Raw genomic sequence first — 10,561 nt, forward strand, 5'->3', positions numbered from 1 at the left:
AGATAGATTGACGACAGCTCCGGTACTTGCATTGCCCAGTGGTTCAGAGGACTTTGTTGTTTATACTGACGCGTCGAAGAAAGGTCTTGGTGCAGTGCTGATGCAACGTGGAAAGGTTATAGCCTAGGCTTCTCGCCAGTTGAAGGACTACGAGAAGAATTATCCTATGCACGATTTGGAGCTGGCAGCTGTGGTTTTCGCCCTGAAAATCTGGAGACACTATTTATATGGCGAAAAGTGTGAAATCTTCACGGACCATAAGAGTTTGAAGTATTTCTTTTCTCAGAAAGAACTCAATATGCGACAGAGACGGTGGTTAGAGCTTGTCAAGGACTATGATGTGACTATTAGTTACCACCCAGGGAAAGCGAATGTTGTAGCGGATGCTTTGAGCCGTAAGTCGAGTTCTTCTTTGATTTCGATGATTCAGCAGCCGTTGTTGTTAGACTTGCAGAGAGAGGAGATAGCTTTGGTGGTTCCGGGGACCATTGCTAGTTTTTCAGCATTGGTTATTCGGGCTACATTGATGGACAGGATCCGTAGAGAGCAGGCCAGTGATTTACAGTTGACAGAGATGAGAGCCAGAGCAGAGCAGAGAGGTAATTCAGAGTTTGGATTGAATGTAGATGGTTTGGTGACTTTCAGAGGCCGTATTTGCATTCCTGTTGGTGATGATATTCGGCGAGACATCTTGACAGAGGCACATACCGCGCCATATTCGATACATCCAGGTAGTACCAAGATGTATCAGGATCTTCGTAGACTCTATTGGTGGCCAGGTATGAAGAAGGATATTGCCATGTTTATTTCTCAGTGCCTAACTTGTCAGCAGGTGAAAATTGAATGCTCAGGAAATATATTGCGAATCCTTCCCATGTTCTTCACCACGAGCCATTGGATTAGACGCCGAATTTGACTTACCAAGAGATTCCGATCTAGATTCTGGATCGCAAAGTTAAAGTATTGAGAAACAAAGCGATCGGCATTGTTAAAGTCCTTTGGAGAATTCATTTGATTGAAGAGGCCACGTGGGAACCAGAGGACGAGATGAAAGAGAAGTACCCTGAGTTGTTTGCGCAGTGACGTCAATTTCGAGGACGAAATTCCTCTAAGGAGGGGAGATTGTAATAGCCAAGCCTGGTGAACGATATGGTTTAAGATTTTGTATGATTATTGGCTATTTGGGTAAGTTTAAGTATAGTTTTGATGTTAAGGATGGCGATTTATGATTTATAGTATTGTTGATGATAGATGTTGTGTAGTTTGATTGTAGCATCATTGCGATTAAATTCATGATAATTCGTATGTTGAGCCAATTGGTATGAGGCCAATTGGAGTGGTTAGATAAGACATAGAGGTGTAACTTTCTTATTTTGAGTTTTGTTCAAATCATTGTGGAAGGTAAGCCAAAAGTGCCCCGAAGTGTGTCGTGTGTTTCGACGTTCCTCCAGTGACACATGTTGGGAGATTTAGCATAACGTTTTACTCAAACATCTAAATGATCTGAAATTTTGAGAGGTTTAAGAAAAGACATAGAGCTACAGCTTTGTAATTTACCATTTTTCCAAATTATGAAGGGAAGAGGCGTTTCGGAGGCGATCTTTGGAGAAGCTGTGCGCAAAGTGGAGAGCGCACCCGCGCTCTAAAAGATGACCGCACCCGCGGTCTACTGTTTCAAATTTTTGGATGAGTTGCCGAAGGCATAGCGCACCCGCGGTGCATGGGCTAGCTTACCCGCGGTCTGTGAACAGTAAAGTCGTGTTTTTGGTGTTTTAAGGTATAAAATAGGTGGAGACTTCACTTTTCTCTCATTTCTTTCCCATTCTCTCGGTTTCTTCAGAGCAAGGAAGCTAGGGTTCCTTTTCCTTTCATTTTCTTCCTTTGATTCAAGCATTTTGTTGGATTATTGAAGTGAGATCAAGATAGTTTTGGGTTCAAGGAAGCTAAGGTAAGCTTTTGGTCTAGTTTATTCTTAGTTTTTGGTGTTAGAGATGATATGGGTTTGTTGATAGTGTTGGTTTATGGATTAATTGATATGGGTTTTTTATTATTGAGATATTGATGGTATTATATATGGTTTATTGTTGTAGGAATTCAACCAAGGGTTTAGATTGAAGGTGTTCTTGTTGGTAGTAAGTGGAATTTCATTCTTTTGCTTACATGATAATATATGTATGGTATTTCAATGGTTTTAATGTGCTATTCCCTTCATTTGATTCATGATTATGTATTGATACACTTGTTATATATATTGGAGGCATTTTATGCCTCAATTGTGAAAAAGGGAATACAAGAGAAACAGTATGCAAAGTGTTTGATAAAATGCCCAAGAGAGAGTTCAAATGTTTTATGGATTGATAGATACATAGTCAGAGATTGCATGCAATTAGTTGATCAACGACCATAGGCTTATATCCCTCAGAGTTATCGATTTATATCGATGGGATATAGGTACAGAGACAGAGATACTATTTAGATATCAATCCAACCAGAGTAAAGAGAAATACCATCGTTATTGTTATTATTGCTATGATATTCATGTTTCAGAATATTCATGTTTCAGAGTTGATGGTATTTAATGTTTTCAAAGCCATGTTTTACAGAGTATGCTATGTATCCATTGTTATGTAAGAGTTCCACTTGCTGAGTTTTATACTCATTTCAGTTATTTCATGTGATGCAGATAAGAGCGATGGACCAGGACGTTGATTGGAGCCGGGGTATGAATGCATATCATAGATGGAAGGAAGAAGATATTTTGATATCTCTTTGGACATGATCATACAAATGATATTTTGTATTTTGGTTTCATCATTTGATTGATCATGTATATACTTTTGTTTGTAAAAAGTGAATTTATGTGTTTGTCAAGAAATATTTTAAATCCTTCCTCCCTTCAAAGAAATGTTTATTTAAATTCCGCTGTTATTTTACTAAAACGGGTCAGAGCGTCACAACATATATTATCATGTGAGCACAAGGAAATGAATTCCACTTACAACCAATTGAAACATTGAATCTAATCTCTTGATACACAACCTACAACAATAAACCATGTATTGCACCATCAACAACTCAATAAACACAAACCCATAACATTAAATCCATAAAACCAACATAAACAACAAACCCATGATTTCCCAATCATCATAATCCAAGAATAAACAAAGTCACAAGCTTACCTTAGCTTCTTGAACCCAAAATAACCTTGTTCTAACTTCAATAATCCAACAATAGGCTAGAATCAAAGAAAGGAAGAAAGAAATTAAGAAACCCTAGGTCACTTTGCTGAAGAAATCGAGAAGAAGGGGTGAAAATGAGAGAAAAGTGGACCAACTCATGATTTATATCACCTAAATCTCGAAAACACGCTTCTACTGCTCATGACCGCAGGTGCGCTAACATTATTACCGCGGGTGCGCTAGGCATTCTGTAACACTTCCAAAAATCCGAAGGCGACAACCGCGGGTGCGCTGCGTTCTTACCACTGGTGCGCTGAGCTTACTGGAAAACATCACAAATCTGGAAGCATCTACCGCGGGTGCGGTGCCGTTTATACCGCGGGTGCGGTCTTGCTTCTGTCCCACCACCGCAGGTGCGGTGCCTTTTTCAGTGCGGGTGCACTCTCCTCTGTAGCCAACAATAAACTCTATGCAACAAAAATCGAATCGCAACGCTGCTTCTCCTCGTAATTCGGCAACACTCCCAACAAGAAAGTTGCACCTCTATATATAGTCTAACCACCCCAATTGGCCTCATACCAATTGGCTCAATATACTAATTACCATGAATTAAATCGAACCAATGCTACAACACAACTACACAACACTTATATCAACAATAGTATAAACCATAAATCACAACTCTTAACATCAAAACTATACTAAAACTTAACCAAATAGTAAATGATCATACGAAATCTTAAACTGTACCGTTCGCCAGGCTTGGCTATTACAATCTCCCATCCTTAAATGAATTTCGTCCTCGAAATTGACGTCACTGCGCAAACAACTCAGGATACTTACCTTTCATCTCATCCTCTGGTTCCCACGTGGCTTCTTCAATCAAATGATTCCTCCAAAGGACTTTAACAATGTCGATCTCTTTGTTTTCAACACTTTAACTTTGCGATCCAGAATCTGGACCGGAATCTCTTGGTACGTTAAATTCGGCGTCAAATCCAATGGCTCGTGGCGAAGAACATGAGAAGGATTCGCCATATACTTCCTGAGCATGGAGACATGAAAAACATTATGAACTCTATCAAGATCTGGCGGTAGGGCTAACCTGTAAGCTCGATAACCAACTCTGTCCAATATCTCAAATGGGCCTATAAACCTTGGACTCAACTTTTCCTTTTTGCCAAACCGCATCACACCTTTAAGAGGTGCAATCTTCAAGAACACGTGATCACCAACCTCAAATTGCAATGGCCTACGTCTTACATCAGCATAACTCTTCTGTCGTCTGTGCTGTCTTCATCCTCTCTCGAATAACAGCAACAACATCAGCTGTCTGTTGGACCAACTCTGTACCCAACATCTTCCTCTCACCAATCCCGTCCCAATACAAGGGCGATCTACACTTTCTGCCATAAAGTGCTTCATGCGGTGCCATGCCAATCGTCACTTGGTAGCAATTATTGTACGTGAACTCAACAAGAGGTAATTTGTAATCCCAGCTACCAGGATAATCGATAGTACAAGCTCTGAGTATATCCTCTAAAATCTGAATAATTCTCTCTGATTGACCGTCTCTCTGGGGGTGATATGCTGTACTAAATACTAACTGTGAACACATAGCTCTGTGCAAACTCTTCCAAAACTCTGAAGTAAATCTAGGGTCACGATCAGACACGATCGACACAGGAACACCATGAAGTCTAACAATCTCAGCAATGTACTCTTCGGCATACTGGTTCATTGAATACGTCGTCTTGACTGGAAGAAAATGCGCTGATTTGGTCAACCGATCAACAATAACCCAAATAGAGTTAAAACCTTTCTGCGTTCTGGGAAGACCAGTCACGAAGTCCATTGTAATATGCTTTCATTTCCATTGAGGAATCGGCAATGACTGCAATGTCCCAGAAGGTCTCTGGTGCTCGATTTTCACCTGCTGACAAGTTAGGCACTGAGAAATAAACATGGCAATATCCTTCTTCATACCTGGCCACCAATAGAGTCTACGAAGATCCTGATACATCTTGGTGCTACCTGGATGTATCGAGTATGGCGGGGTATGTGCCTCTGTCAAGACGTCTCGCCGAATATCATCACCAGTAGGAACGCAAATACGGCCTCTGAATGTCATCAAACCATCTCTATTCATCCCAAACTCTGAATTACCTCTCTCTTCTGCTCTGGCTCCCATCTCTATCAGCTGTGCATCATTGGCCTGCTCTCTACGGATCCTGTCCGTCAATGTAGCCCGAATGACCAACGCTGAAAAGCAAGCAATGGTTCCAGGAACCACTAAAGCTATCTCTGCTCGTTGCAAATCTAACAATAACGGCTGCTGAATCATAGAACTCAAAGAAGAACTCGACTTACGGCTCAATGCATCTGCTACAACATTCGCCTTCCCTGGGTGATAACTAATCGTCACATCATAATCTTTGACAAGCTCTAACCACTGTCTCTGTCGCATATTGAGTTCTTTCTGAGAAACCATATACTTCAAACTCTTGCGGTCCGTGAAAATTTCACACTTTTCGCCATATAAATAATGTCTCCAGATTTTCAGGGCGAAAACCACAGCTGCCAGCTCCAGATCATGCGTAGGATAATTTTTCTCGTAGTCTTTCAATTGACGAGAAGCATAGGCTATAACCTTTCCACGTTTCATCAGCACTGCACCAAGACCCTTCTTCGACGCATCGGTATAAACAACAAAGTCTTCTGAACCACTGGGCAATGCAAGTACCGGAGCTGTCATCAACCTATCTTTCAACTCTTGGAAACCACTTTGGCATTCATTGGACCACTCAAACTTCACAGTCTTCCTCGTCAGATTGGTTAACGGCAGGGCAATCTTGGAAAAGTCTGCAATAAAACGACGATAATAACCCGCCAAACCAAGAAAACTGCGTACCTCTGATACAGTGGTAGGAATAGGCCACTTCTAATCACCTCGATTTTCACTAGATCAACAGCTATACCATCCTTCGAGACAACATGGCCTAAGAAAGAAATCTGCTCCAACCAGAAATCACATTTCTTCAACTTTGCATACAACCTCTTCTCTCTCAACAACTGTAGAACTACTCTGAGGTGCTCTGCATGAAGCTCTCTGGTCTTGGAGTAAATCAATATGGCATCGATGAAAACAATGACAAAGCTATCCAAATACGGCTTAAAGACTCGGTTCATAAGATCCATGAAGACTGAAGGAGCATTGGTCAGATCGAATGACATCACAAGAAATTCATAATGACCGTACCTGGTCCGAAACGCCGTCTTAGGGATATCAGACTCCCTAACTTTCAACTGATTAATAGCCATATCGCAGATCAATCTTCGAAAACACTGTAGCCCCCTGCAGTTGGTCAAAAAGATCGTCTATCCGTGGCAACGGATATTTATTCTTGATAGTCACTTTGTTGATTTTTCTGTAATCAATGCAAAACCGCAAAGATCCATCTTTCTTTTTGACAAAGAGAACCGGAGCTCCCCAAGGTGAAGAACTCGGCCGAATAAAACCTTTATCCAATAGATTCTGCAACTGAGTATTCAACTCTTTCATCTCTGTAGGGGCCATTCTGTACGGAGCCTTAGAAATAGTAACCGTACCCGAAACTAGATCAATCACAAACTCTACATCTCTGTCCGACGGTAAACCCGGAACATCATCCTCAAAAACATCAGGGAACTCTCTCACAACATCAATATAATCAATATTCAACTTCACAATTCTATCCATATCCACAACCGAAGCCAAAAACCCATCACATCCTCTAAACAACAACTTCTTAGCCTCAAGACACGAAATAAAAGGTAGGACCAGCAAAGTACCTACACTGGCGAGCATACCTTCCTTATCTCCATCATCTGCAAATTTCAAAGTCTTGGCAACGCAATCAATCACTGCACGATAGGTTGATAGCCAATCCATGCCAAGTATAATATCAAACGCAACCATCGGAATAACAATCAAATCGGCATAGACCACTCGCTCATCAATTTGAACAGTACACGCATACACAATAGATGTCGGGCACAACACATCTCCCGAAGGCAAAACAACATTAAACTGGAGGGGAAGAATAGAAGGAACTAAACCCAAATATCTCAAAAATAGTTCAGACATAAAAGAATGAGTATCACCTGTATCAATCAATGTCGTAGCTACTCTGCCTAAAATTAAGATAGTGCTAGAGACCACAGAATAATCATGGTTTATACCTTCCTTCGTCATGGTGAAGATGCGACCCTGCACCTTCTCTTTACCCGATCCTCTTGGACAATCCCTGGCAATATGGCCTGCAGTTCCACATCGGTAACAAGTGTGAGTACCAAATCTGCACTCTCCCCTATGATGCCTACTGCACTTGGGACAAAAAGGCTTCTCTGGATCAGATGGAACTGTCGGTGCTTTAGAACTCGGCTCTAACTTGCCTTTCCCTTTGAAATTGCCTTTTTCTCTTTGGTTCGAACCCTTACCCCTTTGAGCAATGGCCTGCTGCCTCGCCTGTCTCTCCCTGGCAATGTCTTTCTCATCTTGTTCGGCCAACAATTCCTTAGCAACAATCTCTTTAAACGTCACCGCTTTGGACATATTGATGTCCCTTCTGATCTCTGCTCGAAGTCCTGTAATGAAATGAGCACCCTTGTCTTTGTCATTTGAAGCAATGTATGGGGCAAACAGACAACCCTCCTCGAACTTTAAAATATACTCGTCAACATTCATACCTCCCTGACGAAGCTCTAAAAACTCAGTCACCTTCCGAGCTCGAAGTGCATCTGGGAAGTACTTGTCGTAGAAAAGATCAGTTAAATCTTGCCACTTCAATGCTGGTACATCAACACTTACCTTAGTGGCATTCCACCATAACACTTACCTTAGTGGCATTCCACCATCAACACTTACCTTAGTGACTAACATGAACACTGCACATCCAATTCTGTCTTTGTCTTCATATTTGAGATGATCAAAATCGCCTCAAGTGCTTTAATCCTCTCTACAGCCATCAATGGATCAGTGCTTCCTGCAAACTCAGGTGGATCCATCCTCTTGAAAGCAGTAAATATCCAATCGATTCCAACTGCTTGAGCCACTTGGCCTCTCCCTTGGCCTCTACCTTGACCTGTTCCATGCATACGGAGCAACTGCTGAATCTTCTCACTGTGGACCTTGGCTTGCTCTTTCAATAACTTACCGAACTCGCCGACAACTCTCGATGAGGAGCTATCCTCACTCTCTGAAGCCTTTCTCTTAGGAGGCATAACTCCTACAATGTGCTCACATAATACATATCAACCATAACAATAAATAGATGAAGAAGAAGACATACCCGGACTGTTGAAAGTAGACGAAGTCATATGCATTGGTCCGAAGAACGGTGCTCTGATACCACTAAATGTAAAACCTCTGATCAGTTTTAATAAAATAACGGCGGAATTTAAAATTTTCTTAAAAGAAAGAAGGATTTAAAATACATTTCAATATATAATCAAAAGTATATACATGATCAATGAAATGATACAACAAAATCATTTTTGTGATCATGTCCAAAATGCTAGCAAAAATAGCCTTCTTCCTTCCCTCTCTTATGCATATGACTCCGGCCCCAATCAACGTCCCGGCTCGTCGCTCTTATCTGCATCACATGAAATAACTGAAATGAGTATAAAACTCAGCAAGTGGAACTATTACATAGCAATGAATACATAGCATACTCTGAAAATCATAACTTTAAAAACATTAAATAACATCAACTCTGGAACATAAATATCATAGCATGAATAACAATAACGATGGTATTTCTCTTTTCTCTGATGGATTGATATCTAAATAGTATCTCTGTCTCTGTACCTATATCCCATCGATATGAATCGATACTTTGTTGGGGATATAAGCCTATGGTCTTTGATCAACTAATTGCATGCAATCTCTGACTATGTATCTATCAATCCAATAAATCATTTGAACTCTCTCTTTGGCATTTCATCAAACACTTTGCATACTCTTTCTTTTGTATTCTCTTTTTCACAATTGAGACATAAAATGCCTCTGATATACAACAGTGTATTAATACATAGCATGAATCAAATGGAAGGAAATAAAATGTTAAAACCATTGAAACACAATACATATATTATCATGTGAGCAGAAGGAAATGAATTCCACTTACAACCAATTGAAACCTTGAATCTAATCTCTTGATACACAACCTACAACAATAAACCATGTATTGCACCATCAACAACTCAATAAACACAAACCCATAACATTAAATCCATAAAACCAACATAATCAACAAACCCATGATTTCCCAATCATCATAATCCAAGAATAAACAAAGCCACAAGCTTACCTTAGTTTCTTGAACACAAAATAACCTTGTTCTAACTTCAATAATCCAACAATAGGCTAGAATCAAAGAAAGGAAGAAAGAAATGAAGAAACCCTAGGTCACTTTGCTGAAGAAATCGAGAAGAAGGGGTGAAAATGAGAGAAAAGTGGACCAACTCATGATTTATATCACTTAAATCTCGAAAACACGCTTCTACTGTTCTCGACCGCAGGTGCGCTAACATTATTACCGCGGGTGCGCTAGGCATTCTGTAACACTTCCAAAAATCCGAAGGCGACGACCGCGGGTGCGCTGCGTTCTTACCGCGGGTGCGCTGAGCTTACTGGAAAACATCACAAATCTGGAAGCATCGACCACGGGTGCGGTGCCGTTTATACCGCGGGTGCGGTCTTGCTTCTTTCCCACCACCGCAGGTGCGGTGCCTTTTTCAGTGCGGGTGCACTCTCCTCTGTAGCCAACAATAAACTCTATGCAACAAAAATCGAATCGCAATGCTGCTTCTCCTCGTAATTCGGCAACACTCCCAACAAGATTGTTGCACCTCTATATATAGTCTAACCACCCCAATTGGCCTCATACCAATTGGCTCAATATACTAATATTACCATGAATTAAATCGCAACAATGCTACAACACAACTACACAACACTTATATCAACAGTACTATAAACCATAAATCACAACTCTTAACATCAAAACTATACTAAAACTTAACCAAATAGTCAATGATCATACAAAATCTTAAACCGTACCGTTCACCAGACTTGGCTATTACATGAGTTGAAACATTTAATGCACACATGAACCACTTGTGTTGATTCTTTACAAGGAGATTCTCCTTAACACAAGTGACATAGCCGGGTCCCTTCCGAGCATTGTTGTTTCACTTTTGCAGGAATTTGATGATTATTTCCGGAGGAGCTACCTCAAGGACTACCACCATTGAAGGGGATTGAGCACCAAATTGATTTGGTGCCCGGGAGTGCATTGCCAAATCGTTCAGCTTATAGGAGCAATCCGGAGGAG

Source organism: Primulina tabacum, chromosome 4 (assembly GCF_025594145.1).
Source record: "Primulina tabacum isolate GXHZ01 chromosome 4, ASM2559414v2, whole genome shotgun sequence".
Classification (NCBI taxonomy): domain Eukaryota; kingdom Viridiplantae; phylum Streptophyta; class Magnoliopsida; order Lamiales; family Gesneriaceae; genus Primulina; species Primulina tabacum.